Raw genomic sequence first — 22,820 nt, forward strand, 5'->3', positions numbered from 1 at the left:
GCCCAGATTATAAGTAATCAAGCTGTTTATTATAGAATATAAGTAAGAACAAGCAAATAGAGTTCAAAGTCAATAGAGTGGATGAAAGTATAGTTCAAAGTCAATAGAGTGGATGAACCACCCAGCAATATACTTATCTGTCCTTAAACAGAAGTCCAAGAAAGTCTATTGCAGATTTAATCCAAACTGGAACTGTGCTTAGTCCCACAAGAAGTATCAAAGGTAGTCCACACAGAGTTCCCTTTCCAAGCAGGAAACAGCAGGAAGCCACAAGAAGCAAGAACCAAACTCAAGGTAATCCAAGAAACTATAATCCACAAGGCAAGGAATCAGGAAGGTCCAACTGGAAGCAAGGTTGACAAGACTGGAGATACTTGAAATCCACAAGGCAGGATCTTGGCTTGAAATTCACGAATGCAAGAGCATAAAGAGAGATCTTTCTCGCTTGAATTGCAAAGTTGGCACCTCTGCTGAGCAGAGGAAGCAAGGAGTATTTGAGGAGATTTCAAGGCTAACATTCTTAGTGAAAACTAGGGAGAGCTATCCCTCTCATGGGAAAGTTGCTCATTTGCGTGTTTCTGAACCAGACGCTGGCTTCTCTGATACTCCCTCCTGCTCCTTTCTTGGGTAAACATTCCCCTTCTGTCAAAATCATCAGCCTCCTCTGGGGTAACATATCCTTCTGGTCTTTGAACTGACCTTGACTGCAGAGAAGAATGCTTCTCTCTGGTTTCAGAATCCTCTGTAAAAACCAATTCAAGTAAACATAGCTGAATTACAGGCCGAGATTCAAAGTCTTGGATGGGCCTAACATCTGGCTCTGGTTCCAACTCAGGCTGAGCTACAACATATTGTGTGTGTGTGTGTGTGTGTGTGTGTGTGTGTGTGTATATAGCATAATATATTATTAGCATAGCATGTTACTGGGAGAAGGGCCCCCAACTGTCTTCCTGGCTCCCCGCCTTCGCTCTGGACTCAGAGCATCAGTTGGTGATGGGGGGAGGGGCCTCCAACTGATGGCACAGGAGACAAGGTGGAACTGTCTTGTTGACTCCCCTTCTTCGCTCTGACCCCAGAGCATTAGTTGGTCATGGGGGAAAGGGCCTCCAATTACAAAATCATTGCTCTTCTCCCAAGAAGTAAACTTCTGATTTCCTGGTTGCAGTCTGTGTCTGCAGTAATTTTTGCGCCTAAAAATACAACGTTTTCTCCCTCTATTTGCCAGTTAGCAATCAGATTCCTCAGAAGTCAGGCAAGGTGACTTGGTATCCCCAGACCAGGAAGAACTTGCCGCAATTAATTATGATCCACACAGTCATAGGCTTTAGAATAGTCAATAAAACAAAAATAGATATTTTTCTCCATTATCCAGCAGATATTGGCAATTTGGTGTCTCTTTCCTCCTCCCTTTTGAAACCCAGCTTGTACATCTAGCAACTCTTGCTCCATGTATGGCTGGAGTCTAACCAGCAGGATCTTGAGCATTACCTTATCGGCATGTGAAATAAGTGTCACTGTATGAAGGTTTGAGCATTTTTTTAGCATTTCCCTTTTTTGGTATGGGGATATAAGTAGATTTTTTCAAATCTGATAGTCATTCTTGTGTTTTCCATATTTGCTGGCATATGGCATGCATCACCATGATTTTCTTTCAAGATTTTAAACAGTTCAGCTGGGATCCCGTTGTCTCCTGCTGCCTTTTTATCAGCAATGCTTCCTAAGGCCCATTCAACTTCACTCCTCAGGCTGGTTCTAATTCACTCACCACACCATCAAAGCTATCCTTAATATTGTTATCCTTCCCAAACTGATTTTCTGTATAGTCTCGCCACCTTCTTTTGATCTCTTTAGGTTCTTTTAGAACCTTGCCATCTTTATTTTTTATCATACCCATTTTTGCCTGAAATTTACCTCTGGTGTTTCTAATTTTCTGGACGAGATTTCTTGTCCTTCATGTTTTATTATCTTCTTCCACTTCTATGCATTGCTTGTTTAAAAATAGTTCCTTATCTCTTTTGGCTAATCTCTGGAATTGTGCATTTAATTGGCCATATCTCCCCCTATCACTGTTTCCTTTTGCTTTCCTTCTTTCTTGGGCTACTTCCAATGTCTCAGCAGACAACCATCTTGTCTTCTTAATTTTCTTTTTCTTTGGGACATACTTTGTTGCTGCTTCCTTAACAATGTTCCAAACTTCATAGTTTTTCTGGGACTTTATTAATTAAATCTAGTTTGTTAAATCTATTTTTCACCTCTACTGCATATTCATTAGGAATATTAGTGAAAACATATCTAACTGGTCTGTGTGCTTTCCTCAATCTCTTTAGTCTGATTCTAAATTGTGCAATCAGAAGTTTGTGATCTGAACTACAGTCAGCTCCAGGTCTTGTTTTCACCAACTGGATAGATGTCCACCACCTTTGGCTACAAAGGATGTCATTAATCTGTTTTCGGTGTTGACCATCTGGTGAAGTCTATGTATAAAGCCATCTTTTAGGTTGTTGGAAGAGAGTGTTTGTTATGCACAGTGAGTTTTCCTGGCAAAATTTTATCAGTCTTCATCCCGCTTCATTTTGTTGTCCCAGACCATGCTTGCCTGTGATACCAGTTTTCATTAGGCTACCCACCTTAGCATTCCAGTCTCCTGTAATGAAAATAATATCCCTTTTTGGTGTATTATCCAATAGATGCTGCAGACCATCATAGAACAGATCTACTTCTGCTTCTTCAGCAGCTGTGGTTGGGATGTATATTTGGATCACTGGGGTATTAAATGGCTTACCTTGAACTCAAACTGAGATCATTCTATCATTTTTGGATTGTATCCAAGGACCGCTTTAGTTACTTTATTATTGATTATGAAGGCTACTCAATTTTTTTGGTTTGCCTCTGGTCCACAGTAATAGAACCAGTGATCATCTGTTGTGATGTGGCCAATTCCAGTCCATTTTAGTTCATTGACTTCCAGAATGTCTATCTTTAATCTTGACATCTCACCAATAACAACATTCAGTTTGCCCTGGCTTATAGAATTTCCATTACAGGTTCCTATAGGGTATGGATCTTTAAAACATTGGGTTTGTCTTTCATCTCCAGCACTGTCAGCCATTAGGCCTTTTTTCGGCTTTGACCTATTTATTTATTTATTTATTTATTTCCCTATTTTTATCCTGCCTTTCTCTACCTCGAAGGGGACTCAAGGTGGCTTATAAATGGCAATTATTCAATGCCTTAAACACATACAAACATTAAACTTAAAACTTAAAATAAATTGAATTAAAATTGATACATATTAAACATTTGAAAACATGACATTCAATATTAAAATCACACCATCCAGAAATCATAGTGTAAAGCCGTTCCATGATCATTGCACATATTCCAAAACTATTATTGCACTCCACTATTTGTAACACTCCTGGGCGTCACGAACACTGGGAACCAACACAGAAGCCAATAACAATATCATATCTTTATTAAAGCAAATAAAGTTCCAAATGGAATTAAGCAGCAAAGTAAAAGTAGCAATTGACCTTCCAGAAAAGATCAATTTTAGTCCAATAAGATAAAGTCTTATGTCCAGTATTAGAGTTCAAAATCCAGAAACCGAAACACACTCAAACTCCGTCCGAGTTTTGAGTGGGGAAAAGAGCAGGGAGCAAGAAGAGTCCTTTAGAATAAATGTCCAATTCAGGATTTCAGGGCAAGGCAAAACTAGATGTTCGGGAGCTGAAACACAGTCCCAAACTTGGCAAGAAGGTAGACCAACACCCGGTCTACTCCAGAGTAAGCGCACCTTCAGGCCGCTTGGAGATCAGGAACAAGAGATGACAATGCTTCCCAGTCAGAAGTTAAGTTGACACCACGCCGAAGGTTTCCAGCGCAAAACTTTTATGGAAGTTCATAAGCTCCCCAGAGCAGGTGCTGGACTCCCCAATTCTTCCCAAGAGAACTGGTCTGCCAAAGACATCGCACCAGGTGCCTGCCTTCCTAATTCTTCCCAAGAGAATTGGGCTAGCCATAATCGCCTCGCTCCGCTAATCTGGCGCTTCATCGCAAACTTTGCTTATGAAAATGGTCTGTTTGCAGAAAAGCCTTTCGATCAAACAGTAAACCATCTGGAGAACCCGGGAGAGGCGGCACTGTCTCAAGCGCATTCTTAATTGGCTCTGGCACAGAAATGTCAACAGTAGGCATCTGGAAAGGAATTGAATCTTGCTGACTTGGGAAAAAAACCCAAGTCTTCTTCAGTTTGGTCAGCAATGGCCGCGGGGTCAGGAGCCAAAGGTGCCTGAGATATCACACTATTCTTCAAACGCCTGATCCCAAAACCAGGTTTTTACTTTCTTTCTGAAGGCTGGGAGGGAGGGAACTGATCTAATGTTGCTAGGGAGGGAGTTCCACAGCTGAGGGGCCACCACTGAGAAGGCCCTGTCTCTCATCCCCACCAATCACACCTGTGAAGGAAGCGGGATTGAGAGCAGGGCCTGCCCAGATGGTATTAATCTCCAAGATGGTTCATCTGGGGCTGGTTGGATTTATCCTCTGTTCCTCCCCTGTAGCATTTTGACCATCTTCCGACCTGGGAGTCCTATCTTCTGATGGTATGCTGACATTTATTTTCTTATAAATGAAACCCATCAAGCCTTTCTCCTTCTCTAATTTCCTTTTTAATATCTGATCAAAATCTGTGGACATTCCTTTCTCCTCCCTTCTATAATCCTTTGTTTCAAACCATTCCATTACAGCCAATTGCTTTGTTGACACTTGTCTTTTATCATATCCCAATCTTTAATTGTCCCATCTGGGTTTAAGAGGTCACCAATCAACCTTATTTCACTTTGCTTCAAATTTTTTTTATCACTTTGCTGAATATCTGTTCATTTAGCAAATATTTTTATAACATGCCCAACTTTTATTAAATAAGAAGTAAGTGAAATTATCTCCCACCACCACAATTCCATAGATGCAAGTTGCATTTTCTTTGTGAATATGAAAGTTGCATCTGTGTCTGACTTGTATGCATTCAGGAATGTATATGCATGCATTATTTCCTAAAATACAGTTTTGTGTTATTTTAAATGCCGAAATTACTAGAATTAAGGTGCAACCTGAGTAGCTAAATTACTCTCACTCCAACTTAATTGCTAAAGCTCTGGTGCTATATGTGCCTTCACATGGAAAAAAATGCTTTACAGTTGATTCATATTTGAGAAATTAAGGTTCTGTTCAGTAAATTCTGTTTATCTGCTAGCCAATATTTACCCAGTTCTATTCACTAGGCAGGATACATCAGTTTTCATTATTTGGAAATGGAAAATGGAAAATACAACCTTATTTTGAGGTATGAATCTATACACATTTAATTGGGAATAAACCACATGGATTTCAGATGAATAAATACTTTATTTTTTTAAAAAAAGAGGTCTTTCTCATTGTGCATAAGAATAGTTAAAACCACAATGTGCCAATTTAATTACTAAGGTATTTATTAATAACCTTTCTGGCCATGAAAGGTTTCAAAGTGCTTAACATGTATAGAATTATAAACATAAGGTAATCATGCGCGCAACAGAGAAAATGAAGATATAATTTTCATGCTAATATTTTAAGATCTTTTTAAAAACCTCAAACATTCAGTCTTTATCCATCTTGATTCTACATTTGTTTCAAAATCCAGATGAGAGAAAAGGAAAATGTGTAGGAAATAACCTTTCTCCTGAGCAATGCCTTGGCATCAATACTCCAAGAGCGCCTTTGCCAATATAGTCAATAAAATCATCTTTCAATAGCGCAATTTAGTTTTCTATCTTCAAGCCAGTTAATAAGAAATGTTAAATTACAATGCATAATTTCCAAAGCCACCAAACATCTTTGCAACACAATTAAAATGGTAATTCAAACAAAAAGAAAATGCTGCTAATTTGTAACAAAATCAGCAGCAAATAAATCCACAAAAAGCTACTTTTATTCATTACTGGAGAGCCAGAAACCATTGCTATGTGATAATTTGGGACCACTATTAGAAAGGTTCTGTTTTGTGTTGTTACTTATCACACATCACACACCAGAAGGGTACAGTTCAGGTCTCTGAGAAAGTCACCAAAATACGGTTGCAATCATTTGTCATTGTGTCGTATCATCACACTTGAATAATGCATTTTAGATTTTGGATAACAAGGATTTATATAGAAGTTGAGAGAAAAAATTATTCAGTCAGTTTTCAAAGAAGGAAGAGGCCAATAATGCCATCAGACAGAGTGAAACAGCTGCCTCAAACAGCTGGTTTTAGGATGTAAATAAAGCCAATGTTAATTATTTAATTTATTATACTTGTATTTTTACTGGCAAAAAGGACAAGAGAATACACTGGTAATTTTTCTGGCACAAACATGAGCCAGTCTTGGGTACTTTGGGCAACCTGTTTCTCTTTTACAGGGTGGTAGATAGAGGAAGCAGACAAATTCTGCCAGCTCTGAGGAGAATGTCTCCAGGAGTATAGCTGGAAAAGAGTAAAATGAGGACGTTGTCCCTTCAAATAAAAATGGGAAGGGGCAAAATTCTCCTTCTCCATAATATTTTCCTGTAGTCTTCAAATTTCCAGCATGTCCCAACACAGGATTCTTATATTTGCTATGTTCACAATCCTGTGGTAGCTTTGCCTTCTCCTTTTCTTTGCTCAACTTAAGTTTTAAGTCCATGTGTTGTTTAAAATATGAGGATTGAAATAAAATTTCATTGTGGAGATAAAATTCTTATTTGGAGCACCCTGTTCCCATAGCTGTACCACGATTGCTCCAATGCCCTCCCTTCCCTCACAGCTACTTGCCAACAGCCTGATGTCTTGAAAAAAAAGTAGTTCTTATTTTTCACAGACAGCAAGATCGACATCCATCTTACTATTAATGGATGTCAATCAAGTTACCAAATGACTTTTTCCTTTACTTCTGTCCTGTCGACTTGTGCAAACACATTGCTGAAAAATATTGACAGAGACAGTTTACCTGTTTCATTTCATGTTACTCTGTTTGTTAAATGCTAAGACTGTATGCAATTCTATGTATTTTTCCTTGAATTTATGTATAATTTTCAAGACAACAAGCTTCCCAATGTCAGGTTTCCTCTTCAGCAAGAAGTGTTGTCTTTTTACTGTTTTTTTCAATGGAAGAAGTATATTTACTCATTTCATTTCTTATACTTTCAAAATTAGGCCATGGTTTACAATCTCTTTTTTAAGTAAAAAATCCACACAAAGAACCCATATCTTCAGGGGGACATTGGTCCTCTTCTGTTAATAAGTCAGAACACCTAAATAAATGCAAAACATTATTAATGGTTTCATAATACTTTAAGCTATTTTATTGCTATTTGTAGTATTTTCCCCCTCACTTCATTATTATATCTTCCCTCCCTCTTTGTCTGCTGCTGCTCAGTCGTTTAGTCGTCTCCGACTCTTCGTGACCTCATGGACCAGTCCACGCCAGAGCTCCCTGTAGGCCATCACCGCCCCCAGTTCCTTCAATGTCAACTCAGTCACTTCAAGGATACCGTCCATCCATCTTGCCCTTGGTCGGCCTCTCTTCCTTTTTCCTTCCATTTTCCCCAGCATCGTGATCATTTCCAAGCTTTCCTGTCTCCTCCAAGGCACTCTCAGGATTTTCCTCTAGCACCAGAGTTTAAAAGTGTCTATCTTCCTTCGCTCAGCCTTCCTTATGGTCCAGCTCTCACATCCATAGGTTACTATGGGGAATACCATTGCTTTGACTATGCTGACCTTCATTGCCAGTGTGATGTCTCTGCTCTTCACTATTTTGTCAAAGTTGGCCATTGCTCTCCTCCCAAGAAGTAAATGTCTTCTGATTTCCTGGCTGCAGTCTGCATCTGCAGTGATCTTCGGCCCTAGAAATATAAAGTCTGTCACTGCCTCCACGTTTTCTCCCTCTTTGTCTAATTCAGTTTAATTTTGGCAGGACAAATACAGAACCTTTTTTAAAAAAATAATAATAATACAAAATTGTGTGTTTTCCATGAGCACTTCTGAGATAAGGTTGCCTCTACCATGTAGAATTAGTGGAGTTTAACACTACACATTAATTGCCACTGCTCAGTTCTGTGGGATAATGGAAGTTGTAGTTTTGCACAATCTTTAGCCTTTTCTAAGAATGCTGGTGTCTCACCAAACTGCAAATCCCATAGAGCAATGGCAATTAAAGTGGTGTCAAACAGCATTAATTCTATAGTGTATTTGCAGTAGTTTCCTCTTTCATACATTAACATATAGAGGAACTTTATGAACAGATTGCAACATTTGCATTAAGCCCATTCTGACATATTCTGAACAGGCAGAAAGAGGAGATGTCATCTATGGTCATGTCAGCGTGACTTGGCATGCAAACTAGGGTGCAGCGAATTCCCAAAGTTCCATAACTTCTTTTGTGTATTATTCCAATCTGTTGATAAGATGTTTGTGATTGCAATAGGGAGAGACCCCCCCCCTTTCCTGAAATAAAATGATGCCAATAAAATGATCACCCACCTCTCCTTCTCAATCTCCCTTGAGGTATTATTATTATTAATAGTAATAATAATAGCTATTAGCTAATCCCTCCCCAGTGTCACGACCCAGGCTGCAGAGCACCAATAACCATACACAGAGGCCAGAATCTAACTAATATCTTTATTGAAGGAATATATAAAGTTAATAAAAGCAAGTGTATGAAATAGTCCAGAAATAGACCTTTCAGGAAAGGTCAAAATTAGTCCAAAGAAACAATGTCCAATATGAAATATTAAGGTCCAAAGTTGTAATCCAATAACCGAAACACTCACTTTGCCAGGCAAAGTGAGGGGAGATGACAAGGTCTTTTAGTCCATGAAACTTGAGCGAGGCTAGGAAGTAACTTGATTCTTGGAAAAACGAGGCTTGATTCAAGGCAACAAGGAAACAAGGAACAAGAGCAAGATCCGTGGTAATTTCTTGGTAAAATCCGGGAAACAAGACGAGGCTGAGTCTTAGAAAGCAAGGCAGGATTCGTGGAGTAAACAAAGCTGGGAACGAAGGCTTGGCGACAGGAACGGAGGCTTGGAAGCGGAGTAGCTGTCCACACACACTACTCCGGTTGCTGACAAATTGACTCCGCAAGATCCCTTTGTGGGTAAAACACCTAAATAGGGTCCCGTTTTCCCGCCCAAGAGCAGTTCTCTGGAGAACCAGAAACGAAAGCTATTTTCTGAGTCCAGATGCATGACTCCCTAAACTTTCCCATGGGAAGCAGGCTTAATCAGCTGAATGCTTAGCAGCTATCCTAGCACTCCTGCGAGACGCCTGATCGACTCCTCTCTGTTGTTTACAAAAATCATGGCGAGAAAACGTAGGAGATTTAGGCTCAGGGCTTGTTTGACAGACTTCTGGAAGACAAATCTCTTGCAGGTGCAAGGTTTCCAAATCTGGCTGGGAAAGTTCCAATTCTGACTGAAACGGCGAAAAACCCAAGTTTTCCTCTTCATCTGGCACCACAGTGCCAGGAATGGGACTACATTGCCCATGGGTCATCACACCCAGCCCTTACCTACCTATCTATGTTGCAGTTTTTCTGGCTTTTATACATTGCAAAATCCACCACATTCTGTTATTGTGGAAAAATTCAAAGAGATACCTCTTATGGTGTTTTTAAAACAATTTTTTTTGGTCGAAAACATTTACTAAAAAATCAGGAGATGACCAAAACATTCTGAAACTTGGCAGGCTTACAGTCATAAATGTGGCCTATGTGTGTGGCATGTTTCATTTTGATAGCCATAAAAATGACAGAAAGATTAGCCTTACAAATTTCCCCAGTGGCACTAATGGATCAAATTTTACCAAAAGGATAATGAAACTTTGGACTTCAAGTCATAAATTGAAATCCTCCCTGAATCTTCTTGAAATGAAAAGGGGGGTGGGATCCAAAATTTGAAAGAGATTTTTGCCATTTCACAAACCTCTAATGCAAATAACATGTGCGTTTTCTGAATCAGAGCTTGGTGTGCAAACTGTGTATATTTGAAAAAGTGCTTCTCAACTAATAGGATTGGATTTGTGTTTGGATCCAGCATTGCAACTGGAGATTAGGGGTGTTTAATGAATTTTCTATTTGTTAATTTTTATATACACATATGTATGCTGTGAACAAACATGTACAATGGAGCATAGTTATATTCTGAATAGCCAGTTCTAGAAATTTTGGAGTACTGCTATCAGTTCAAATTGTGTACCAGATACTAGTGGACTAAAATGTTTATAAAATTTAAGTCCAAGATAAAACACATGTACATAGTTTTAAAGAAAATAAATTTAGATGTGTAGTTGTGATATGTTGAAAAAATATAGATTTTATAATTAGATGAAATATAGATAGATTATAGGTAGGTAGGTTGAGATATTAATTAGTTCTACAGTTGTGTGGATATATACATTGGAGATACAAAATAGATACAAGACAGAAACAAGATAGTGGCCAGAAAAGATCTCTCACAAAAATGTGCTAAAGAAAGCCCTTAATATGAAACAGTGCTCTGTGGTTAATCACCATTTGAGCCTCAAATTGGTTCCAGTATTTCCTATGCAATCATCTGCATAGCAAAACCACTTTCTTCAATAGCAGTTTAAAGCTGCATTAAATGATCAGTGTAGATGAGGACTCGGTTTTACTTCCTCAGGTTATATATAATATTCTCTTCCCTAAGAACACTGGGCAAAATACACCTTCCTGATTCATTATAAAGAAAATAATTCAAATAAAATGACATACTTTGCCCTAAGAATAATGCCAAAGGATGTTGAAATTGTATGATCCTTTCAAAAGAATGGAGAAAAAAAATCATCAGACATATTTATTCATATTATAATTTGGAGTGGCCCCTACAAAATGAGCTGGGGGCGCTGGCAACTGCTGAAAGGATGATAAAAAAAAACACATTAGTGTTGTGACTGCACCTTCGGGGACTGTTAATGATAGTGGTGGGATCAGGAGAGGAAGGAAAAACCCTTGCAAGGAGGGCTCATTGGAGGATTTGCACAGAGAGAGAATTAGGGACCTCGATGGGGAGTTTTCTGAGGAAGATTCAGATGAGGAGTCTGTGGAAGAAATGGATGCTGGGGAAACAGGTGGTGGCTGAAGAAGTGGGCACTGACTGGGCACGGGCACCGGAGATGCCTGGGGAGGAATCGGGGCCCATGGATACTGCTGACACTGGGGAAACTTGGGTATCTTCAGAAGCAGACCCCACTTGGTCTTCTTGGAGGATCGAGGATGGATCCTCAGGTGTGCATGGAGCTGGGCGTGGGCAGGTTGAATGGGATTCTGATGAAGAATTTGCGACACCCGACCCACGGGCGTTAGCTGTGTGGAGTTCTGATTTGGATTAATGAATTGGGACACCTGCTCTTTGGGCGTTGGTGTTTGGACGCCCAGGGGATTGGGATAAATTGGGAATGTTTAGCCACTTTACTTTGCGTGTGGCGAGGTGTTGCTGGGCGCCACTGGGACTCCTGTATATGTTATTGAAGACTGGACTGGGACTTTGCTTCAGATCTGCTGTTGCCTCCGTTGCCTTGGCTCTTTGTGCCATTCCATTTTGTGGACCTTGAATTGATGTCTACAACCTCTGGACCTTGGATTGGAATTCGACCTTGCTTCTGTCTTCGCTCTCAAACACTACTCGGCATCGCTGTCTAGTCTGTGTCTATCTATGGCTCCTGACTCCTGGCTTGTTTCCCGACCCCGTCGCTGTCTCCTTTCCAGACCTTGGACCATCCTGACGAAGTCTCTCCGCTTCACTCCTTGGGCTCCTGGTGTTTGCTTGAGCTTCTGTAGTGAGTTTTCGCTGCCTTTCCTGTTTCCACTCCGGACCGGTTTGACGACGCCTCTTTGCTTTGCCCCTTTAATTCCTCGGCTTGGTGCTGGCCTCCGTAGTGGCTTGGAGCCGCTTTCCCTTTTGCACCAGCCTTCAAGTTTGTTTACTAATTGCTCTCAGTGGAGAGCTCCTTTGCCCAGTTTGGGTTCCCGTTTGGGGCTTTAAGTTTGTATCGCTAGTTTGGGACTTTGGGGAGTTTTTTGGGAGTTTCTAAGTCTTTGCTTTGTTTTGGCTGCTTATTCCACGCCAACTCAGAACGTTCTGAGTCGAATTGAACCTTTAGTTTAATCCGGATTATTTGCTTGAATAATCCAGTTTATTTGTTAAAACACACTTTTTGTCATATTTTTGTTTGGACTGCTTAACAACACTGAAAGTTAAGTGTTTTAAGCCATCTTTTATGTTTGTGACTAATTTTTGGGCTATTTCTTGAATAAACTCTGTTTTGCTCTCTAATTGGCATCTGACTTTTGACATTAGTATAATGTTTTTATAGATAACTTCCGTAGCCTGAGGCCTAGGGAATTTTTAATGGTGGAGTTGTTTTTAAGATGTTTTTTAAAAGACATTTTAAAGATGTTTTTAAATTGTTAGATTTTAGCCTTTCTTGTAAGCCACCCCGAGCCCTACGGGAGTGGCGGCATACAAGTTTAAATAATAAATAAATAAATAAATAAATATGTAATTTCTGCTGTTTTAACCACTGTTTGCCACTTTGAATTCCACCCATGGAAGAAAAGCGGGATAAAAATAAATTAATAATAATAATAATTCTACTAGGCTGACTTGTGTTTCTGTGACTCTTCCATAAAAGTTTACTACTTTTTCACTCCCCTGAATCAATTGACTTACCATTTAGGATGTCTGACTGTACCTAATAAATCATATATGAAAAAAAAAGTGTTAATAGTACAACAATCTCATTTCTCCCCAAATAGCTAAAAAGTGTTTCAGCTGAAATATTTGATAAAGAATAAAATTCACCAGAGCACACTTAATTTGACTTAAATTTATTTTCAAGAAAATGCAATACTTTACTTGACAATTATTTTTATTGGCTCCATGTTGGTATTTTGGGAAGTGACAACACAGTTGCATTCACTTAGCTGACAAGATTTAGAAGTAAGGAAAAAAATGAAGGCACTGAAAACTGTTGCTAATTTAGGATATATAAAGGACTTTTTCCTCATGAGAGCATGCACATTGTCAATGTTTGCAACTGTAGAACTAATTACAATTTTGAATTTAAATTAGGTTTATTTTGCATTTTAGTTGCCCAGTTTGACTTATATTTTATCAAGAGTATAGCCTTGAGGGAGGCAAAATGAGGAAGTTTTCTCCAAATAATTCTAACCCCCAAGATTTAAAATATTCTTGAGTTTGAAAAATCCTTTAAATAATCAGAATAATTTTATTATAAATTTACAATTTAAATAATTGAAACAACGTATTTGTCTGTTGTAGGAACATTTGTGTATGCAGCTCTATAACTCCTTACTTAGCAATAAAAACCCCTTTAACTACTACATTTGAATAAAGGAGTGAAGATTATGGTGTGACACATCAGTGCAGCTCTCCAGGCAGGGACAAAGGAGCAAATACAATACAGTAGAAGGAATTGGAAGTAATATTTTCTTTATATTGTTTACCAAAGGATTTATATTTCATGATTTTCATCTTAAAAGAGACTTTTAGAAGTTGTGCTTCACAATATTGTGAAGGCAATAAATGCAACAAGGACATTTATGTTGAAATCCTGCACAAATATACCTGGAAGTAAATCCCATTGAACTCATCAAACCTACAGATACATGAATACAAAGGCTTTGTGAAACAACATTCCAGCATTAGCAACAAGGTCAGGTTCTTGATTAATGTAATTCTTCTTTCAGCTGCCAGCATCATGACAATCTTGCCCTGAATGGAGGTACATTAATATTCCCTCTTTTCTACTATGTTAACCATTTATACCATTTATAATCTGTATATGTACCTAATTTTTCTTATACATTTCTGTAGCAGGCAATGTTCACAGCAGGGATCCATTCACACTACAGAGTTATAGTGTTGTTATTCCATTTTAACCGCCATAGGTCCAGCCTATGAAATATTGCAGTTGTAATTTGATGAGACACTGGAGCAATCTGGGTGAGAATTCTGAATGTGCCAATAGCAGGATTACAAAACGATGGAACAGTTAAAGGAGAATAATAACACTATAAGTTTTAGTTTATTATGGGCCCCAAGTTACTATATAGGAGAGAAAATGTATACCCTAATTCAAGAAATGTGCTTACATAAGAAATAATGGTATGGAGTTAGATAGTGGAATTCTAGCAATAGACTCTGTTTCTCCCATTGTATCCCTTTCATTCACATAGCCTTGATAGCCATAAGCTTCTCTCTTCAAATTATCCCTGAAATGCCTAGGGCCAGTGAAGCAGGGACCAGCAACATGCAACAACAATAATCTTATTATGAGTGACATAATGTGCACCACACTTCTGAATTATGGTGCTGTCCTGTTGATAGCGAAATAAGAGGGGGAAATAACATCATTTAATTAAATAGTGTAACTGGCATGGCAAGCTGTTTTACCATATATATGATGGGTCCCCACTACAGGCTGGTTCCATAGTTCCAAACCCTTGTGCTCCTTTTTGTTCCCCTCCTCAAAACCCTGACTGAATTGGGTTTTGTTGTTAATTGCTATCAAATAGAACTCGCTTAATGGTTAAGCTTATGTATGAGAGACCACCAAGTGGCCATGTAAATAGTTACAGTCTGTTCCTTCTCAGAACTAGCCCAACTGCTTACATTGGTCCAAAGACATGCTGTACTCCAGATTCTGAGAGAAAATTAGGACCAACCTGCAATTTTTTATATCTTTATTGTTGCCCAGATCAAAAATGGGGGTTGGTTGAATAGTATTTGATCTACTGCTGCTGTTGTTATTTGTCATCAAGTTGATGTGATTAATGGTGATTCTATCAATGAGAGACCTCTAAGAACCTTCAGTCATCAACTACCCTATACCAATCTTGCAAACTCTGTGGCTTCTTTGACTGAATCAATACACCTGCAGGATAGTCTTCTTCTATTCCTACTAAGTCCAAGCATTAGTCTATGGCAGCGTATTTCAACATGGGGGTTGGGACCCCTGTGGGGGGAAATCGCAAGGGGGTGTCAGAGGGGTTGCCAAAGACCATAAGAAAATACATATTTCTGATGATCTTACAACCCAAATCCCTCCAGTATTTTCTGTTGGTCATGGGGGTTGTGTGTGGAAAGTTTTGGCCCAATTCTATCGTTGGTGGGGTTCAAAGGACTTTTTGATTGTAAGTGCACTATAACTCCCAGAAACGACAACTCCCAAATGTCAAGGTCTATTTTCCACAAACTCCACCAGTGTTCACATTTGGACATATTGAGTATTCGTACCAAGTTTGGTCCAGATCCATCATTGTTTGCAATTCACAGTGCTCTCTGGATATAGGTGAACTACTTCCAAAACTCAAGGTCAGAAAACTTCCAGTATTTCTTGTTGGTCATGGGAGTTCTATGTGCCAGGTTTGGTTCAATTCCGTCGTTGGTGGAGTTCAGAATGCTCCTTGATTGTAGGTTAACTATAAATCAAGCAACTGCAACTCCCAAATGACAAAATAACCCCCACCCCCCAACCCCACCAATATTCAAATTTGGTTGTATTGGGTATTTGTTCCAAATTTGGTCCAGTGAATGAAAATACATCCCGGATATCAGATATTTACATTACGATTCATAACAGTAGCAAAATTACAGCTATGCAGTAGCAATGAAAATAATTTTATGGTTGGGGGTCACCACAACATGAGGAACTGTGTTAAAGGGGTTGCAGAATTAGGAAGGTTGAAAACCACTGGTCTACGGCTTTGTCTGGAAAATTAATTTACCATATAGAGCTGGAAAGATAATGGAAAATGGTGCCATAGAACTCTGACCACCATTTCTGGTCACCATGAATCTGACTTCAACGAAAGGACTACCAATAAATTGGTTTGCATTTTGGAATACTATTTCAATGAATGATTTGTGATTTGTGTGCCATGTTTCGATTTGACTGAAACATGCTGGGTAAAAAGATCTGTAAGACTATAATCGCTGATGATATTGAATCCACTAATTTGGGGGACAGGGTAATTGGGATGGGATGTATTGTTGTTTACGTGTATTTAAAATTAAAAAGTAATTTACAAATGAAGCTATTGGTCTCATTGCTTTGGGATTTCCTGTCTGTGCATGTTTAAGAGTACAGAGTCAAATATCAAGAATATCCAAAATTTGGGGTTGCAACTGAGTTCAAAAGCTGATGAACATAAGGCAAAAATGATAAATGGAGGTGCATCCGCTTCTGTTTCAGTTTTGAAGAAAATAATCTTACAAGTGAACAGCATTCTGAACTCCACCAATGACGGAATTGAACAGTGACCAAGCCATGGTAGTGGATGAACTCTGGAAAGTTTAAGTCCTATACCCAAGAACCAAGAAGAGGTTCTTTATGCTGTCAAAGTGTAGAATTGGCCTTAATAGTATTGTAAGGCTGTATAAATGAGACCAAGCTTCAGAGAAGTTTATATTTATTTCATCTGTGTGCATATTTTTCTGTCTCCAGCTGACGTGGCATACTATTGCCCCACGTCTAACTGCCAGATGAACTGGGGATATTATGCATTCTGTGGTAGTACGAAGTATACTGATTATTCCCTCATTTGTGATAAAATGTGTCCAGATGCCTGTGGAACCAAAGAACTGGTCCAACATAAGCATCAATAGGGTTGCACAAAAACAGTTCTTAAATGCTGTTGTCTGGGGTTCTGAATGTTTCCCCAGGTCTTTAAGAAAACATGAGAGACTTAGTGGGAGGGTTTTGTCCTACAGCCACATAGCTTTTGAGCAACATACAGTTTAAATGAATGCACCAATAATGAGGCCTCATGCAGCTTAATAAGGATTCCAGGCATTCCCTGTCAGGAACCTATAAACATTTTGAAACAAACTTTTGTTGCTTCCATGGTGAAATTCAAATTATCCCAAATGCATTCTCTCTCTCTCTCTCTCTCTCTCTCCCTCCCTCCCCGCCCCCCCATGTTTGCTTCACATTAATTATTCCCTTGGAAGAAATGTCTCTATAGAGAAATGCTACAGTTTTTGCATATCCAGTAGTGGTAAACATAATCCACACCACACAGAGAGAACAAGCTTCCCACAAAGAGTCAGAGTCAGCATCTCTGGAAAATTGACAGAATGTCCTCGTGACTTTGGTCTATAAATCTGTAAAGTGAGCATGTGGTGGACTAGGGATGGGGGGGGGGGGGTGAATGAAAAGAAGAACCTCCTGTCTGAAGTGCAAAGCTTCTGCCTCACGATCCTAAAATGTTAATTTGTTTTGAGTGTCAGATTCTCTTCTTTCTGGCATGGTGCAACAAGCTGTTTACTTGGGAAAACCATAGTGACAGGTACTACTTCTTGACAGAATATAATCAATTCCCAATGCATGGGGCAAGGTTTAGTTTTGAGAGTGGTACAGATAGATGCATCAGCATAAGAGGAGGAAAGGAAAGGGGAAGAATGAGAGAGTTTGAAAAGAAGGCAATGTGATCAGCATGTTGATGAAGAACAGACACGATAAAACATCCTCTTCTGCCTTTCATTTCTGGTGGGTAAAATCTTCCCTAGTGAGTGTTTGGAGTGTTTTGTGTTTTTTGTGATATTTACAACTAGTGATGGAGAGATGGGATTCATGATAAAAAAGACAGTGTATTTCTTCTGACAAATCTAGCCCGAAGGGAATAAAAGAGCTAAGTAGCTTATTCCTGCATCTACCACTTGTATCTTCTCAAAGACTTCATTTTTGTAGATATTATCATACAAGTATATACACCATTACATATTCTAGAATAGTGGCATAATTTATGTTTTGCTCAAGTGCATTAAATATCCATCAAAGTAATATTGCAAAGGCAACCAGAAATCATCACAAATATATGTGCATATAGTCTACTTTTCTATATGTGTGTATGCATGCATGCATTCTGTATGTGTGTGAGAGACAGCGTGCATGCACACACACAACATCCATGCTCTCCCAGGGTTGGATTCGAACTGGCAACCTTCAAATCAGCAACCCAACTTTCAAGTCAGTAGTCCTGCTGCCACAAGGCTTTAACCCATTGCACCAATCAGGGGAAGATAAAAAGGAAAGATGCCAAAAAGGGGGGAAGAGGAGGAAGACCAGATGCTTTTGGGTCTTTCTGTGATGAGACCCAATAAAAGAATGATTGTGAGTACCTTAACAGGTTGTCTGCTTTTGCTTGAAAACTGTTATCTTGTTTCTACATTACCCAGACAGCAGAGGAAAAGCTTTTGACATGCATGCCAAAATGTATGCTATTCCTCTCCCAATGGAAGAGGAAAGAACTCCCAAAAGCACAAATGTAGAAATGCTATTTGCCCATTTTTCTAAAATAACTAGCAAGGTTGATTTAACTGAATCAAACTTATGCCAACCATGATTTGATTACTTGATAGACTCCATTTTAATGATTTAATAATTCAAATCAGTAGTGAAGAAAACTTTATTTAACCATCATTTTGGTAGAAGTACTCTGTTTATTGTAACCTTGATACATAGTCAGAGATGTAGGTCTCATTACAAGGTCAGTGCTAGGCATGGGCGAATTTATCAGAATCATTGTTAATTGTAATAAAATCGTATCTATTTTGGGTTCTGAACGGGGTTCCAAGGTGTTTTGGCTCTTTGAATTTAACCTTCCAATTTGAAGCATTGGCAGAGCCGGTCCAAGGCAATTTTCAAGTGTAATTGAACAGAAATTTTGGCACCCCCACCCAAACCAATCACTGAACTACTAGGTTGGTAGAAGCTGGGGCTAACAGCGGGAGCTCACACTGCTCCCCAAATTCGAACAGCCAACAAATTATTGGGTTGCTGACCAGAAGATGGTGGTGGCGGCAGCCGTTACCTTCCTGCCAGAGCAGTACCTATTGATCTACTCACATTTGCATGTTTTCAAACTGCTAGGCTGGCAGAAGCTGGGGCTAACAGCGGGTGCTCACTCCGCTCCCCAGATCTGAATCTGCAACCTTTTGGTCAGCAAGTTCAGCAGCTCAGTGGTTTAACCTGCTGTGCCACTGAGAGTTCCCTATATATACACATGCACACACACACATATATATATATACACACACACACACACCCTCATATTCCTCCTCCAGGACCATCACCTACATTGGCCTATATCCCAGGATCTGATCCCAGATTATCTGCTTATCCCAGATTATCTGGCAGTGAAGATTAATATAATCCAGTTCAAAACCTAGAATGAGATCCTGGGACCATGCTCACCACTTGCACTAGATTATGACTGCAAGGATCATTTTTCCTAAGGCCCCTTCCACACAGCTGAATAAAATCCCACATTTTCTGCTTTGAACTGGGATATAGGGCAATGTGGACTCAGATAACCCAGTCCATACCTCACAACCTCTGAGGATGCCTGTCATAGATGGTGGTGAAACATCAGGAGAGAATACTTCTGGAACATGGCCATACAGCCCAGAAAACATAAAACAACCCTGGACCAGAAGCGTTTAGGGCTTGATAGGTCAAGACCAGCACTTTGAATTCAGCCCAGTAGCAGATTGGCAGCCATTGGAGCTGATGTAACAGAGGCCAGGATAATGTATTCCATACCACCTACCATAGGGAGAGAAAAAAACTCATTGAAAACTTGAGCCTTTTTGATCCTACCTTTCTCAGGAAGAACCAGGGAAACGGCAGATTAAACCAATGCAAGTACAAAGTCTCATTTTCTTGGCAGAAGCCAGGGCAGGAAGGAAGGAAAGCATGGGATTGCTATGAGTTTTCCAGGCTGTATGGCCATGTTCGAGAAGCATTCTCTCTTGACGTGTCACCTGCATCTATGACAGGCATCCTCAAAGGTTTGTTGGAAACTATGCAAGCGATGTTTACATATCTGTGGAAGGTCCAGTGTTTGAAAGAACTCTTGTCTGATGGAGGCTAGTGAAAATGTTGAAATTGATCATCTTGATTAGCAGTGAATAGCCTTGCAGCTTCAAGGCCTGGCTGATTCCTGCCTGGGGAAATCCTTTGTTGGGAGGTGTTAGCTGGCCCTGATTGTTTCCTGCCTGGAATTACCCTGTTTGCATAGTATTGTTCTTTATATACAGTTCTGGTTTTAGAGTTTTTTAAATACTTGGGGCCAGATTGTGTTCATTTTCATGACTCAAAGCAACATAATAATAATAATAATAATAATAATAATAATAATAATAATAATAATGACTTTGGTAATACACACTACTTCTCTCCCTCCACAGTTTCCTCCCTGGGGGAATCCTTGGTTGGGAGGTGTTAGCTGGCCCTGATTGTTTCCTGCCTGGAATTACCCTGTTTGCATAGTATTGCCTTAGTTACCTCTAGACTGGACTACTGTAATGCGCTCTACGTGGGGCTTCCCTTAAAGACGGCCCGGAAACTACAATTGGTCCAGTGCTCAGCTGCCAGATTAATAACTGGGGCGAGTTACAGGGAGAGATCTACTCCCTTGTTCAAGGAGCGCCACTGGCTACCTTTTATTTTCCGGACCCAATTCAAGGTGTATACCATCACATATAAAGCCCTAAACGGTTTGGGACCCACCTACCTTCATGACCGTATCTCCTATCATAGGCCTACCCGATCCCTTCATTCATCAGGGGAAGCTCTCCTGTCCCCACTCCTGATATCCCAGACCCGCCTTGTGGGAACAAGGGAGAGGGCCTTTTCTGCTGTGCCCCCCTGAGATTAGGCAAGCCCCCACATTAGCAGCCTTCAAGAAAGACTTGAAAACATGGCTCTTCCGTTGTGCTTTTGGAGAGTAACTATTTTATATTTCTGTTCCATTGCTCCCTCTAATATCTATCTTCCAGACTACCCCACTTCCTTATGACCCTGTTCGCTGTGGTTTTTTATTCTTATGTCTCTCTCACCCCGAGTTTTAACTTAATGTTCATGTGGTCTGCCCTTGTTTTTCATTGTTTCCTTGATTTATTTTGTAATGGATATTATTATTTATTGTATTGCTTATTGTGTTGTGAAGTGTTGTTCTTTTATTTGCTGTTTATATTGTATTGTTTTGGGCATGGCCCAATGTAAGCCGCCCCGAGTCCCCGTTGGGGAGATGGTGGCGGGGTATACATAAATTATTATTATTGTTGTTGTTGTTGTTGTTGTTGTTGTTGTTGTTGTTCTTTATATACAGTTCTGATTTTAGAGTTTTTTAATACTTGGGGCCAGATTGTGTTCATGGCTTAAAGCAACACAATAATAATAATTTTAAAAGTAATAGTAATAATAATAATGACTTTGATAACACACTACTTCTCTCCCTCCACAGTTTCCTTTCTGGAGGAATCCTTGGTTGGGAGACGTTAGCTGTCTGGAATTCCCGTTTTCAGATTTTTCTTTATTTACAGTCCTGATTTTAGAGTTTTCTTATGAAAAAGACACTTTCTCCCCAACTGGACACAAGATCACCTTGGACAGATGCAGGCAGCACTTGATGTGGACTTGCTGCCTTCATCCCAGTCTTGCAATATATATGTATACACACACACACACACACACACACACACACACACATATACATACAGTTGAAAAAGATATACCTCAACTTTCCTGGGTGTCTGCACGCTTGTAGTTTATATTAACTCCGGGGCTGAGTTTCCCTTCTTCCCCTGTTTCCCTCTCCTGTTCCTCCTCCTCCTCCTTCCCAGGACACTGACCTACCCTTTAAATGTTTGGTGATAGGCATGTAAGCGGGAGGGGCATGACTTGTTTACTGGCGAGTCTTTTTTAAAGGGACGGTAGCACTCTGGGTTAGGGCACATTTAAAGAGAAAGAGGCTCCTAAAATTGTCAGCAGTGAGTGGAAAGGAGAACCAGAGGCTGCAAAAGCCTCCCCACCCCCTTCTTCCCAGGTTTTGGAGAATATTTGAGTCCATGGGTTGTTGTGAGTTTTCTGGACTATATGTCCAGGGTGGGGGAAAGAACTCTTGTTCTTTCCCCCACCCTGGACATATAGTGTGAATGTTGCAACTGGCCAGCATGATTAGCCTTGCAGTTTCAAAGCCTGGCTGTTGCCTGTGGGGTGGGGGGGGGGGGCTTTGTTGGGAGGTGTTGGGAGGAGAAAGGAGGAAACTGAACTGGGATGCAGGGAGGCACTTCAACTGCACCCTCTGTTGAAAGCTGCCGCAGATGTGGGGCGCCCCCAGGGCATAGGCTCTCGTGGAAGAGGAGGAGAAGGAGGTACCCCTTGGAGCCCGTGCCTTGAGCCCCCTTTACCAAGCCACCAGTGGGAGAGATAAGCAAAGGAGGGAAAGAAAGCTAGAGAGAGAGTACCCTTCTCTTCCCCCCTTCCTCCTGCTTCTTCTCCTTAGGAGCTTTGCCACAGCCTCCTACACCAAACAAGAAAGAGGCGGAGGAGGAGGAGGAGGATAGAATCATAGAATCATATTCTCCAAAGGAGGAGGAGGAGGAGGAGGAGGGGAGAGAGACTGAGAGAGAGAAGCGGTCACTCGCCTCTTCCTCCTCCTTGGCTTTCTTTGGGCTTCAGCTGTAACCACGCACACCTGGGGAGAAGAGAAGAGGAGATGGGGGTGCACCCTGGCTTCATGAGATGCCCCTTCCCCTAACCCCCTTCCCCTCCTCACCTGGGTGCCACGTCCTGAAAGAGGGCCGTGATTTGGCTGGCCTTGCTGCTGCGGCCTGCCTAGGCTGTCCTGAAGGCCCGGGCTGAAGGGGAAGGAGGCGGGGGTGGCACCATCCTCCCGGGGGGCTCGAGGGCACCTCCAGGAGGGCGGTGCCAC

The 22,820-nt window shown here is 40.4% G+C and overlaps 1 long non-coding RNA gene across 1 annotated transcript; it reads right to left on the reverse strand.

Moving 5' to 3' along the window:
• Positions 1-7: 7 nt before the first annotated feature.
• Positions 8-21,737, reverse strand: LOC134298001 (uncharacterized). The gene is made up of 2 exons (XR_010004964.1): positions 21,622-21,737; positions 8-7,899 (listed from the first exon to the last, which is right to left on the reverse strand). It is a non-coding gene; the product is annotated as an uncharacterized LOC134298001 (long non-coding RNA).
• Between the last annotated feature and the right edge of the window lie 1,083 nt (positions 21,738-22,820).

This window comes from Anolis carolinensis, chromosome 3 (genome assembly GCF_035594765.1).
Source record: "Anolis carolinensis isolate JA03-04 chromosome 3, rAnoCar3.1.pri, whole genome shotgun sequence".
NCBI classification, from domain to species: domain Eukaryota; kingdom Metazoa; phylum Chordata; class Lepidosauria; order Squamata; family Dactyloidae; genus Anolis; species Anolis carolinensis.